We start from the raw sequence: 15,878 nt of genomic DNA on the forward strand, positions 1-15,878 counted from the left end.
TCGCGTGTAGTCTTCCCCACATATAGCAATTGACATGGACAACTGATAATGTAGACCACATTTTTGGTTAAACAATTAGTGTGGCAATTCATCTTCCAAATCCTCTGACCGTATCGAAACTCACGTTTCGTCTCAGTCAGAGGGCACGCAACACACCCACCACACTTAAAATGTCCGACAATAGGTGGCAGTCCCCATTGGTCATTGATAGTGAGTTCTCTTATTGGTTCTCTATACGTATGGACCAATTTTTGTCTAAGATTTTGATTGCGTTTAAATGCAAACATAGGTTTTTTTTCGTCAATGACCCAGGTTGTTTGACTAAATTCCAATGTTTACTAATAATTCTTTTGACGTCCCCACTGACTGGATTAAATGTCGTTACACATACCAGACGTTCATTTTTATTTATTTCTCGTTTGGTGAGGCAAATTTCCCGTTTAGTGTTTTCAGCCCTTTTCATTTGATCTTTTATTAACCTTCTCAGATACCCCCTGCTTGTCAGTCTTTGTTTAAGTTGTTCTGCATGAAATTTGAACTCCTCCTTCTCAGAACAGTTTCTCTTAATAGGTAAAAACTGCCCATAAGGTAAGTTTTGGCGTAAACTTGCAGGATGGAAACTGTTAAAGTGTAATAGGGTATTTTTGTCGGTTGGTTTTTCGAAAAGGGTAGTTGTTAGTTGGTTCCAAGTCTTTTTTATCAAAAGATCGAGGAAGCTAACCTGACGGTGGTTGTATTCAATCGTGAATTTTATGTTTATATCACATTGATTCAACCATTCATGGAACTCAATGAGTGATGCAATAGGGCTCCTCCAAATTAAAAAAACATCATCGATATAACAATGCCACATTTTCAAGTGTGTCTTTAGAGTTGGGTGGAACTTGAGCAGATTTTGTTGCCCTAAGATGAACTTTTCTTCATAGTCAGCCATATATAAATTTGCAACATCGGGGGCAAATGTAGCCCCCATGCTGACCCCTTTCTCCTGTTTATAAAGTTGTTTTTTAAACAGAAAGAAATTTTCGGTCATAGCTAACCTAATCCACTCTTGAATGAACCAAGTGGGGGCAAATGTGGTCTAATTCTTTTGTCTAAGTAGAGACCCAAAACCTGCAAACATTCCATCTGTGGAATCGCCGTATATAGTGATTCAAAATCGATTGTTACAAGGATATCTCCTTGTTCGATTTCAATGTCACTGATGATGTTAATCATATGGGTCGAGTCTTTCACATATGATGGCATCTCCTGTACAAATGGTTTTAAGAAAAACTCTGCATATACATACAACGGTTCTAATAGTGAGTCAATGGCCGACACAATGGGTCTGCCCTTGGGCTGGGTGGAGTTTTTATGGATTTTTGGAAGTGTGTAGAAGGCCGCCCTCTTAAGTCCAATTATGTTTAGAATGTTTAGAAAACGGCCTTCCTCATCGCTAATCCACTTTTCATTCATAGCATGGTCAGTCAAACTCTTTATTTACTCTTGCAATCGTACTGTGGGATCCCTCTCAAGTTTTTTGTAGGATTCCTATCATCCAACAACCTCCTGCATTCTGCTTCATAAATAGATGTATCTTGTATAACAATCCCGCCCCCCTTATCAGCGGGTTTTATGGTGATAGATTCTTCATTACACAATTTGGTAAGGCTAAGACTCTCTACCTTAGTTAGATTGTCAGGCTTATGGTTCTTAGACTTTATGACCTCGAGTATTTCTCGTGTAACGATATTCTCGAAGGCAATAATTTCAGGTGTGCAGGTGTGGGGCGGTGGAATGAAGCTCGATTTTGTTTTAAGCTCGCTAATGTTAGGTACTTTGTCGGTAGGGGATCCCTTTTAATATGGGTGAGCTGGAAGATAGACCTCAAAATAGTGTTTCAACCTGATATTTCTAAAAAATCTGTGTAGTTCCATTTCCATATTGAAAACATCCGCTCTCATAGTGGGAACATATGAAAGCCCTTTGGATAGAAGGTCTAGATCGGATTTGCCAAGATGGTACTGAGACAGGTTGAAAAAGGGCATCTGATCAGTGGTACCTTGGGTCATTGATTGGAGTACCACTGTCTGGTCCTCATTTCCTGCCTCTGTCCGTACTGGTGTTGTTGCTGCCGTGGTCTGCCTCGATGCCCCCCTCTGAAAAAAACCTGTTGTTGGTTTTGACCCCTCCCGCCAGTACCAGTACTAGCTGGCACATTGAGGGTGGGATCTGATCCACTCGAGGATCCTGAAGTGTTGGAGAAATTAGAATAACGGTTATTTCTACGATAATTATAACCACCTATTGGGGGATCAGTAAAGAATCCCTTTCTTAGATAGGGGTAGGTTCTCTCTTCATTATAGTTTGAAATATCTTTTTTCAACTTGTTGATTTTCCTTTCTGGATTCAAATCTTTGTATTTTTTAATTTCTTCTTCTAGTCCTTGAAGTTGTTTCTTAGCGTCCTTGACTGTGGTATTTTCAAGGAAAGCCTTTTCCAAAATCTCCAACTCTTCCCCTTGTTTTTTGGTTTCTTCCTGGGCTGTTTCAATAATCAACATAATCCAGTCCCGAGAACATCTGTTGCCAACCCCACTAAAATTCTTCTGAAATTTGGGGTTGTCAACAAATATCCTCGGGATGTTTTTGACCTGTAGGCCCTCCGGAATAATTTCTGACCTCAAGTATTGCAACATGAACTGACCATGTAGGTCTGTCCTTGTTCATTTTTTCATTTTTTGTAAAATGTTTTCAATTTCATTGGTGACAACCACTTTATCAGCTATTGGACCTTCTCCGAAGGGGACTGTTGGTGTCTCCAACAATTTCTTATACTGATCGTCTGTGAACGAAAAAATTTTCACGGTTTCCATTTTAGCAACAAGGAGAGACTCCTCACACTTATTTGTGTGTAAACCCCTGCAGCCGCGGGCTGTGCTACACAAAGGGAAAATAAAGGGGTAGTCCTGCACTTATGTCCCTGATCCTTCAGGTGTAGTTTTAGAAAGGTAGCGGGCGCCCCTCTCTCGCAAGAACAGACATGATAACCTGTTCAGTGGTTATTAACCACTTGAGAGTTCGCAGCCACTGCTTTTACTCACTGTGCCTTTCACAGATGGGAAATATCCATTTGCATATCAGTCTTTGTCCTGCCCAGGGGCAGTCCAGCACCGAAATACAATGGCAATTCCAATCTGAACGAGAGTACCACCAGCAACCCCATACACGTGTTTCACCCTTGTTGGGGATCATCAGTGAGGTGAAGCTGATGCCTCTCTAAGCACAGTGAGAGGGAGACCACGTCTGGTTGCCCCCAGGAGACCTAGGGTTACCAATCCCAGGTTCCTTAACAAATAGTTTTAGAAAGGTAGCGGGCGCCCCTCTCTCGCAAGAACAGACATGATAACCTGTTCAGTGGTTATTAACCACTTGAGAGTTCGCAGCCACTGCTTTTACTCACTGTGCCTTTCACAGATGGGAAATATCCATTTGCATATCAGTCTTTGTCCTGCCCAGGGGCAGTCCAGCACCGAAATACAATGGCAATTCCAATCTGAACGAGAGTACCACCAGCAACCCCATACACGTGTTTCACCCTTGTTGGGGATCATCAGTGAGGTGAAGCTGATGCCTCTCTAAGCACAGTGAGAGGGAGACCACGTCTGGTTGCCCCCAGGAGACCTAGGGTTACCAATCCCAGGTTCCTTAACAAATAGTTTTAGAAAGGTAGCGGGCGCCCCTCTCTCGCAAGAACAGACATGATAACCTGTTCAGTGGTTATTAACCACTTGAGAGTTCGCAGCCACTGCTTTTACTCACTGTGCCTTTCACAGATGGGAAATATCCATTTGCATATCAGTCTTTGTCCTGCCCAGGGGCAGTCCAGCACCGAAATACAATGGCAATTCCAATCTGAACGAGAGTACCACCAGCAACCCCATACACGTGTTTCACCCTTGTTGGGGATCATCAGTGAGGTGAAGCTGATGCCTCTCTAAGCACAGTGAGAGGGAGACCACGTCTGGTTGCCCCCAGGAGACCTAGGGTTACCAATCCCAGGTTCCTTAACAAATAGTTTTAGAAAGGTAGCGGGCGCCCCTCTCTCGCAAGAACAGACATGATAACCTGTTCAGTGGTTATTAACCACTTGAGAGTTCGCAGCCACTGCTTTTACTCACTGTGCCTTTCACAGATGGGAAATATCCATTTGCATATCAGTCTTTGTCCTGCCCAGGGGCAGTCCAGCACCGAAATACAATGGCAATTCCAATCTGAACGAGAGTACCACCAGCAACCCCATACACGTGTTTCACCCTTGTTGGGGATCATCAGTGAGGTGAAGCTGATGCCTCTCTAAGCACAGTGAGAGGGAGACCACGTCTGGTTGCCCCCAGGAGACCTAGGGTTACCAATCCCAGGTTCCTTAACAAATAGTTTTAGAAAGGTAGCGGGCGCCCCTCTCTCGCAAGAACAGACATGATAACCTGTTCAGTGGTTATTAACCACTTGAGAGTTCGCAGCCACTGCTTTTACTCACTGTGCCTTTCACAGATGGGAAATATCCATTTGCATATCAGTCTTTGTCCTGCCCAGGGGCAGTCCAGCACCGAAATACAATGGCAATTCCAATCTGAACGAGAGTACCACCAGCAACCCCATACACGTGTTTCACCCTTGTTGGGGATCATCAGTGAGGTGAAGCTGATGCCTCTCTAAGCACAGTGAGAGGGAGACCACGTCTGGTTGCCCCCAGGAGACCTAGGGTTACCAATCCCAGGTTCCTTAACAAATAGTTTTAGAAAGGTAGCGGGCGCCCCTCTCTCGCAAGAACAGACATGATAACCTGTTCAGTGGTTATTAACCACTTGAGAGTTCGCAGCCACTGCTTTTACTCACTGTGCCTTTCACAGATGGGAAATATCCATTTGCATATCAGTCTTTGTCCTGCCCAGGGGCAGTCCAGCACCAAAATACAATGGCAATTCCAGTCTGAACGAGAGTACCACCAGCAACCCCATACACGTGTTTCACCCTTGTTGGGGATCATCAGTGAGGTGAAGCTGATGCCTCTCTAAGCACAGTGAGAGGGAGACCACGTCTGGTTGCCCCCAGGAGACCTAGGGTTACCAATCCCAGGTTCCTTAACAAATAGTTTTAGAAAGGTAGCGGGCGCCCCTCTCTCGCAAGAACAGACATGATAACCTGTTCAGTGGTTATTAACCACTTGAGAGTTCGCAGCCACTGCTTTTACTCACTGTGCCTTTCACAGATGGGAAATATCCATTTGCATATCAGTCTTTGTCCTGCCCAGGGGCAGTCCAGCACCGAAATACAATGGCAATTCCAATCTGAACGAGAGTACCACCAGCAACCCCATACACGTGTTTCACCCTTGTTGGGGATCATCAGTGAGGTGAAGCTGATGCCTCTCTAAGCACAGTGAGAGGGAGACCACGTCTGGTTGCCCCCAGGAGACCTAGGGTTACCAATCCCAGGTTCCTTAACAAATAGTTTTAGAAAGGTAGCGGGCGCCCCTCTCTCGCAAGAACAGACATGATAACCTGTTCAGTGGTTATTAACCACTTGAGAGTTCGCAGCCACTGCTTTTACTCACTGTGCCTTTCACAGATGGGAAATATCCATTTGCATATCAGTCTTTGTCCTGCCCAGGGGCAGTCCAGCACCGAAATACAATGGCAATTCCATCTGAACGAGAGTACCACCAGCAACCCCATACACGTGTTTCACCCTTGTTGGGGATCATCAGTGAGGTGAAGCTGATGCCTCTCTAAGCACAGTGAGAGGGAGACCACGTCTGGTTGCCCCCAGGAGACCTAGGGTTACCAATCCCAGGTTCCTTAACAAATAGTTTTAGAAAGGTAGCGGGCGCCCCTCTCTCGCAAGAACAGACATGATAACCTGTTCAGTGGTTATTAACCACTTGAGAGTTCGCAGCCACTGCTTTTACTCACTGTGCCTTTCACAGATGGGAAATATCCATTTGCATATCAGTCTTTGTCCTGCCCAGGGGCAGTCCAGCACCGAAATACAATGGCAATTCCAATCTGAACGAGAGTACCACCAGCAACCCCATACACGTGTTTCACCCTTGTTGGGGATCATCAGTGAGGTGAAGCTGATGCCTCTCTAAGCACAGTGAGAGGGAGACCACGTCTGGTTGCCCCCAGGAGACCTAGGGTTACCAATCCCAGGTTCCTTAACAAATAGTTTTAGAAAGGTAGCGGGCGCCCCTCTCTCGCAAGAACAGACATGATAACCTGTTCAGTGGTTATTAACCACTTGAGAGTTCGCAGCCACTGCTTTTACTCACTGTGCCTTTCACAGATGGGAAATATCCATTTGCATATCAGTCTTTGTCCTGCCCAGGGGCAGTCCAGCACCGAAATACAATGGCAATTCCAATCTGAACGAGAGTACCACCAGCAACCCCATACACGTGTTTCACCCTTGTTGGGGATCATCAGTGAGGTGAAGCTGATGCCTCTCTAAGCACAGTGAGAGGGAGACCACGTCTGGTTGCCCCCAGGAGACCTAGGGTTACCAATCCCAGGTTCCTTAACAAATAGTTTTAGAAAGGTAGCGGGCTCCCCTCTCTCGCAAGAACAGACATGATAACCTGTTCAGTGGTTATTAACCACTTGAGAGTTCGCAGCCACTGCTTTTACTCACTGTGCCTTTCACAGATGGGAAATATCCATTTGCATATCAGTCTTTGTCCTGCCCAGGGGCAGTCCAGCACCGAAATACAATGGCAATTCCAATCTGAACGAGAGTACCACCAGCAACCCCATACACGTGTTTCACCCTTGTTGGGGATCATCAGTGAGGTGAAGCTGATGCCTCTCTAAGCACAGTGAGAGGGAGACCACGTCTGGTTGCCCCCAGGAGACCTAGGGTTACCAATCCCAGGTTCCTTAACAAATAGTTTTAGAAAGGTAGCGGGCGCCCCTCTCTCGCAAGAACAGACATGATAACCTGTTCAGTGGTTATTAACCACTTGAGAGTTCGCAGCCACTGCTTTTACTCACTGTGCCTTTCACAGATGGGAAATATCCATTTGCATATCAGTCTTTGTCCTGCCCAGGGGCAGTCCAGCACCGAAATACAATGGCAATTCCAATCTGAACGAGAGTACCACCAGCAACCCCATACACGTGTTTCACCCTTGTTGGGGATCATCAGTGAGGTGAAGCTGATGCCTCTCTAAGCACAGTGAGAGGGAGACCACGTCTGGTTGCCCCCAGGAGACCTAGGGTTACCAATCCCAGGTTCCTTAACAAATAGTTTTAGAAAGGTAGCGGGCGCCCCTCTCTCGCAAGAACAGACATGATAACCTGTTCAGTGGTTATTAACCACTTGAGAGTTCGCAGCCACTGCTTTTACTCACTGTGCCTTTCACAGATGGGAAATATCCATTTGCATATCAGTCTTTGTCCTGCCCAGGGGCAGTCCAGCACCGAAATACAACGGCAATTCCAATCTGAACGAGAGTACCACCAGCAACCCCATACACGTGTTTCACCCTTGTTGGGGATCATCAGTGAGGTGAAGCTGATGCCTCTCTAAGCACAGTGAGAGGGAGACCACGTCTGGTTGCCCCCAGGAGACCTAGGGTTACCAATCCCAGGTTCCTTAAATAGTTTTAGAAAGGTAGCGGGCGCCCCTCTCTCGCAAGAACAGACATGATAACCTGTTCAGTGGTTATTAACCACTTGAGAGTTCGCAGCCACTGCTTTTACTCACTGTGCCTTTCACAGATGGGAAATATCCATTTGCATATCAGTCTTTGTCCTGCCCAGGGGCAGTCCAGCACCGAAATACAATGGCAATTCCAATCTGAACGAGAGTACCACCAGCAACCCCATACACGTGTTTCACCCTTGTTGGGGATCATCAGTGAGGTGAAGCTGATGCCTCTCTAAGCACAGTGAGAGGGAGACCACGTCTGGTTGCCCCCAGGAGACCTAGGGTTACCAATCCCAGGTTCCTTAACAAATAGTTTTAGAAAGGTAGCGGGCGCCCCTCTCTCGCAAGAACAGACATGATAACCTGTTCAGTGGTTATTAACCACTTGAGAGTTCGCAGCCACTGCTTTTACTCACTGTGCCTATATCCAAGATTGGATCAGTAGAATGGGATGACACTACCTAAGTTTTAATACATTTCAAATTTTATTCAATAAATTCATCACAAGAAAAAATCATCTAAATATCCCAAAAATTGATAAAAAACTATTTTATACCAACAATCAAAACCACATACAAGGCTCATTCAACCATTTGCACAATAAGAACACCCATGGCGTTGCATACATCAGTAGGTATTGGAATTACGATTATAACAATTCTCTTCATTCAATACATTGAACAATGACCCAGTCCCTGATATATCCGATACCAAATTAGGTCTGATATCACTCTCAGAAAAACGTCAACACGTGTTTCGGTCAGAGACCTTCTTCAGGACGTAGAGCAAGAGAAAATACTTTGCCCTATTCTTTACAAGTATGGGCCCGTAACAGATCTAAAAACAATCATAAAAACATTGTTCAATGTATTAAATGAAGAGAATTGGTATAATCATACTTCCAATACCTACTGATGTATGAAACACCATTGGTGTTCTTATTGTGCAAATGGTCGAAGTAGCCTTGTATGTGGTTTTGATTGTTGGTATGAAATAGTTTTCTATCAATTTTTAGGATATTTAGATGATTTTTTCTTGTGATGAATTTATTGAAAAAAATGTGAAATGTATTAAAACTTAGGTAGTGTCATCCCATTCTACTGATCCAATCTTGGATATAAGTATACTACACTTGAAGGATCAGGGACATAAGTGCAGGACTACCCCTTTATTTTCCCTTTGTGTAGCACAGCCCGCGGCTGCAGGGGTTTACACACAAATAAGTGTGAGGAGTCTCTCCTCGTTGCTAAAATGGAAACAGTGAACATTTTTTCGTTCACAGATGATCAGTATAAGAAATTGTTGGAGACACCAATAGTCCCCTTCGGAAAAGGTCCAATAGCTGATAAAGTGGTCATCACCAATGAAATTGAAAACATTTTACAAAAAATGAAAAAATGAACAAGGACAGACCAACATGGTCAGTTCATGTTGCAATACTTGAGGTCAGGAATTATTCCGTAGGGCCTACAGGTCAAAAACATCCCGAGGATATTTGTTGACAATCCCAAATTTCAGAAGAATTTTAGTGGGGTTGGCAACTGATGTTCTCGGTACTGGATTATGTTGATTATTGAAACAGCCCAGGAAGAAACCAAAAAACAAGGGGAAGAGTTGGAGATTTTGGAAAGGCTTTCCTTGAAAATACCACAGTCAAGGACACTAAGAAACAACTTCAAGGACTAGAAGAAGAAATTAAAAAATTCAAAGATTTGAATCCAGAAAGGAAAATCAACAAGTTGAAAAAAGATATTTCAAACTATAATGAAGAGAGAACCTACCCCTATCTAAAAAAGGGATTCTTTACTGATCCCCCAATAGGTGGTTATAATTATCGTAGAAATAACCGTTATTCCAATTTCTCCAACACTTCAGGATCCTCGAGTGGATCAGATCCCACCCTCAATGTGCCAGCTAGCACTGGTACGGGTGGGAGGGGTCAAAACCAACAACAGTTTTTTTTCAGAGGGGAGCAGCGAGGCAGACCACGGCAGCAACAACCCCAGTACAGACAGAGGCAGGGAATGAGGACCAGACAGTGGTACTCCAATCAATGACCCAAGGTACCACTGATCAGATGCCCATTTTCAACCTGTCTCAGTACCATCTTGGTAAATCCGATCTAGACCTTCTATCCAAAGGGCTTTCATATGTTCCCACTATGAGAGTGGATGTTTTCAATATGGAAATGGAACTACACAGATTTTTTAGAAATATCAGGTTGAAACACTATTTTGAGGTGTATCTCCAGCTCACCCATATGAAAAGGGATCCCCTACCGACAAAGTACCTAACATTAGCGGGCTTAGAACAAAATCGAGCTTCATTCCACCGCCCCACACCTGCACACCTGAAAATATTGCCTTCGAGAATATCGTTACACGATAAATACTCAAGGTCATAAAGTCTAAGAACCATAAGCCTGACAATCTAACTAAGGTAGAGAGGCTTAGCCTTACCAAATTGTGTAATGAAGAATCTATCACCATAAAACCCGCTGATAAGGGGGGCGGGATTGTTATACAAGACACATCTATTTATGAAGCAGAATGCAGGCGGTTGTTGGATGATAGGAAATCCTACAAAAAACTTGAGAGGGATCCCACAGTACGATTGCAAGAGGAAATAAAGAGTTTGACTGACCATGCTATGAATGAAAAGTGGATTAGCGATGAGGAAGTCTGTTTTCTAAACAAAATTGGACCTAAGAGGGCGGCCTTCTACACACTTCCGAAAATCCATAAAAACTCCACCCAGCCCCCGGGCAGACCCATTGTGTCGGCCATTGACTCACTATTAGAACCGTTGTCTGTATATGCAGAGTTTTTCTTAAAACCATTTGTACAGGAGATGCCATCATATGTGAAAGACTCGACCCATATGATTAACATCATCAGTGACATTGAAATCGAAGAAGGAGATATCCTTGTAACTATGGATGTTGAATCACTGTATACGGCGATTCCACAGATGGAATGTTTGCGGGTTTTGGGTCTCTACTTAGACAAAAGAATTAGACCACATTTGCCCCCCACTGAGTTCATTCAAGAGTGCATTAGGCTAGCTATGACCGAAAATTTCTTTCTGTTTAAAAAACAACTTTATAAACAGGAGAAAGGGGTCAGCATGGGGGCTACATTTGCCCCCGATGTTGCAAATTTATATATGGCTGACTATGAAGAAAAGTTCATCTTAGGGCAACAAAATCTGCTCAAGTTCCACCCAACTCTAAAGACACACTTGAAAATGTGGCATTGTTATATCGATGATGTTTTTTTAATTTGGAGGAGCCCTATTGCATCACTCATTGAGTTCCATGAATGGTTGAATCAATGTGATATAAACATAAAATTCACAATTAAATACAACCACCGTCAGGTTAGCTTCCTCGATCTTTTGAGAAAAAAGACTGGGAACCAACTAACAACTACCCTTTTCAAAAAACCAACCGAAATAAAAATACCCTATTACACTTTAACAGTTTCCATCCTGCAAGTTTACGCCAAAACTTACCTTATGGGCAGTTTTTACGTATTAAGAGAAACTGTTCTGCGAAGGAGGAGTTCAAATTTCATGCAGAACAACTTAAAGAAAGACTGACCAGTAGGGGGTATCCGAGAAGGTTAATAAAAGATCAAATGAAAAGGGCTGAAAACACTAACCGGGAAATTTGCCTCACCAAACGAGAAAGAAATAAGAATGAACGTCTGGTATGTGTAATGACATTTAATCCAGTCAGTGGGGACATCAAAAGAATTATTAGTAAACATTGGAATTTAGTCAAACAACCTGGGTCATTGACGAAAAAACCTATGTTTGCATTTAAACGCAATCAGAATCTTAGACAAAAATTGGTCCATACGTATAGAGAACCAATAAGAGAACTCACTATCAATGACCAATGGGGACTGTCACCTATTGTCGGACCTTTTAAGTGTGGTGGGTGTGTAGCGTGCCCTCTGACTGAGACGAAACGTGAGTTTCGATACGGTCAGAGGATTTGGAAGATGAATTGCCACACTAATTGTTTAACCAAAAATGTGGTCTACATTATCAGTTGTCCATGTCAATTGCTATATGTGGGGAAGACTACACGCCAAATTAGACAGCGTATATCTGAACACAGGAGCTGTATACGAAATAGAGTGGCAGATAAACCGCTAGTTGAACACTTTGTCAAAATGCAACACAAAGATACAGACATGAGGTGGTTTGTACTTCAACACATTAAGACTAGTTTGAGGGGAGGTGACATTGGGATAACATTGCATTGCATTGAGCAGAATTGGATCCATACCCTGAACACAGTGCATAAGGGTTTGAATGTTTTTGCAGAGTGGAACAATTTGATTACAAAAAAGTGACATCCATATGAGGGGCCAATATGAACAACAGATGTGGTAATACTTTATAGCTGAACATTGCTCTAAGGGGTATATACCGAGAATGTTACACAAAATGTAGGCTTTGGATTTACTGTATTTGTTAGCCTTTTTTTTGCATCTGCTGACTAATGACCATTATGTACATGAAAACAAGGTTTTAAGTACACTGTGTAATTTTGGAATATACAACTGTGTCAGGAATAACATGGTCATGCGAATGCTATGAGCTAATTTATTGGTATCTCAAAGTCCATGTTGAATAAGTGCTATTTGTAACATATGAAGGGGTTGAAATGATATGTAATACATTCTATGCCAATGCAGTAAGAAATCATTTGTTATAATCACCCACTCGTTTATACTGAGAAATGTCAAAATATATTGGAATGTGAATGCAATGAGCCAATCTACTGGTACCTTTGAGTTCATGGTGATTAAGTGATGTACGCAACATATGAAAGGGTTTTAGATGATATGCAATAGATTTTATCCCAATGTAGTACAAAAAACATTTGTTGTAATCACCCACATGTTTACATTGAGAAATGGACCCAGTTCCCTAAATTAGGGAGTCGGGCAAAATACGCTTTACCTCTTGGTAAGGTTTTTTACATGAGGCGCGACCATGCGGCATACTGGCCTTTGGCCATACAGCAGGTTACGTTGTGACAAATGGGTACGGACGTTACCGTGTTGTGAGTCCCGGGGCTGATCTAGACTGCAGGTTGATCCTTTTTTAGTCCTTTTTTAGTGTCTGGAGCACCGTTTAAATAAAGTAGTCCGCCACCTATGTTTAGCCCACATGGACCTTGAGTTGCGTGTTTGCCGGAGCCGAGCAAGTGATTACGGCTGATTTGGAACTTAATCTGCTTACTAAAGGTAAACGCTGTGAGTGTTTTTGTTAGCACGTCTTTAATAGCATGCACGAGAGGTATGCGAGCAGCCGTTACTAATATTATGAAAACACAAGTAATGTGGCGTTTTTGATACTGGAGGGTCTAAAGGAGCGCTGTGGATCCTACGGTGTTTTGTCTTTATTTAAAGAAATTTTTTATTTTCCTGATTATACGGCGTGCGGCACACGACATGTATGGAGAGTCATCACTGGGGGATCGTGGTTATGGGGACCTTGAAGGGGACTTCTCTCCACAGAGCATTTTAATATGTTTCACTTCCCATTTGTATGGACCTGCACACACGGTGACATAGGCTATGTGTAAAGAGGTTCTACTGGTACTAGATGGTGAATTCCCGTTTTCTAACCTTGGGAATATGAGAACAAAACATCCGGTTGTCAATACGGTATTATTTGTTTCCCCTGTAGCACCGTGAATGGTCTATTGATTCGGTTATTCCTACGCGGGTCTGAGAGGGATTGGTTGGTTGCGACTCTTCAGTGAAGGTTCCCGAGCCGCATCATGGGTGCATGTAAGTGTTTTTAATCTTCATGATATAGAATATAGGGATATAAATATTGTCATGGACACTGAGGTGTGTGTTTATGTTGGTTCCATAGGTACAGTATTTGCACTGTTTCCAATGGAGGATTAATGTCCACTATCCCGTTCACCTGCCCTCGATTTGGAACTTGGGGGTTAGTAGGGACCTGTGTGTTGATTGATCTTTAACACAATGTAACATTATTAGTCACTGTTTTTTAAGAAATAGGGATGACACTTTGTTTTTATTATTGTGTTTAGGTCTGTTACGGGCCCATAATTGTTAAGAATATGGCAAAGTATTTTCTCTTTGCTCTACGTCCTGAAGAAGGTCTCCGACCGAAACACGTGTCGATGTTTTTCTGAGAGTGATATCTGACCTAATTTGGTATCGGATATATCACGACACCTAATATCAGGGACTGGGTCATTGTTCAATGTATTAAATGAAGAGAATTGGTATAATCATACTTCCAATACCTACTGATGTGTGAAACACCATGGGTGTTCTTATTGTGCAAATGGTTAATGAGCCTTGTATGTGGTTTTGATTGTTGGTATGAAATAGTTTTTTAATCAATTTTTAGGATATTTAGATGATTTTTTCTTGTGATGAATTTTTTGAATAAAATGTGAAATGTATTAAAACTTAGGTAGTGTCATCCCATTCTACTGATCCAATCTTGGACATAAATATACTACACCTGAAGGATCAGGGACATAAGTGCAGGACTACCCTTTTATTTTCCCTTTGAGCTACACAATTATTACAAAAAGTGCAACAAAAAGATGAGGTTTTACAATCAAATATTACAAATCTATTAGCAAATATGCGTGGTACTAAAGAGTACTGGTTTCGACGTCATGGAGATGTACGTTGTATGATCAGAAACCTTGGGCCACCCACTTGGTTTGTTACATTAAATTGTACAGAATATGCATGGGAAGATTTACATGATTTCCTATGCATATCAAACAAAAACAAAACAAACATAGATATACTAACACCTGGAGAACTTTATTCTCTGGATCCTGTTAATGTTTCAAGATATTTTCACCATCGCTTCATTGCTATGCTACATTTTATTTGTAATAAAACTGTTCCTCCCCTTGGAGAAAGTGCAACACTTCTTTTGGAGAAAAGAATACCAAGCCAGAGGAGCACCACATATCCACATGCTTTTATGGATTAAAGATGCTCCTAAATTTGGTCAAGACAGTGATGCCACTGTTTTACAGTTTATTGAAAAATATGTCACTTGTGAAATTTCATTGGAATCCAAAAATAGAGATCTTCATGCACAAATTTTACAATTTCAAAGACACAAATGTGGCAAATATTGTCGTCGCAAATACAAAAACAAAGGGAAATACTACACCAAATGCCGATTTGGTTTCCCTAGACCAGTTATAAATACAGGTCAAGTGAACAACCTCATGTCTTCAGTTAGACATAGTGTTAAAGGTAAGTCACCTAAACATACATATTATATAAAAAGAAAAGAAGAAGAAAAATATATCAATGATTACCATGCAATCATTGCCCACTTATGGAATGCAAACATAGATGTGCAGTACATTGCAGACAATTCTACTGCAGTTGCACGATATGTCACAGCATACTTAACCAAAGCAGAAAAGACAGAGCTGCAAGACCTCTGGAATGACCTGTCATCAGATAAAACGGTATCTCAAAAATTATACAGCTTGGGCATACAAATGCTGTCCCATAGAGAATGTGGATCCTATGAAGCAGCTGATCGTTTAACTGGTACTGCACTGTATGGTAAATCTGAAAATATAGTATGGCTAAGTCTTGGTCCAGCTAAATGTAGAAAAAGAGTTCTAAAATCATACGAAGATATATAAACAATAGCCAAACATGATCCCAACAGCCAAGACATTTAAAAAAAAACAATTTATTGGACACATACTACCCAAACAGGAGTACCACTTTGGAAGCCATGTGTCTATACCACATAGCCCAAAACTACACATACAAAAATAATATAAAACCTGATGAAAAAAACGGTAAATACAGAGTGACAAACTGTGAAGGCAGCTTAGTAAAACTCACCAAACCAAATTTAATTAATCATATCAAATTGTCATTAAAGACCCCTCAACATAAAGAAGTATATTACATGTCCCTGCTACAACTCTTTAAACCATGGAGAAAAGAAGAAGAAATACTAGATAACTATGACTCATATGAAGACGCTTTCAAAGAAAATGAAAGCACTATAACTGATGTAAACTTTACACAGTACAAAACAATGTTGCACAATGAACAGCAACACGAAGAAGAACTCCAGGCCCAACTAGATAAGGACACTCCTGACAGTAGTCAACTTTCTGTAACA

This window comes from Ambystoma mexicanum, chromosome 5p (genome assembly GCF_040938575.1).
Source record: "Ambystoma mexicanum isolate Mex_15411 chromosome 5p, UKY_AmexF1_1, whole genome shotgun sequence".
In the NCBI taxonomy this organism is placed as follows: Eukaryota; Metazoa; Chordata; class Amphibia; order Caudata; family Ambystomatidae; genus Ambystoma; species Ambystoma mexicanum.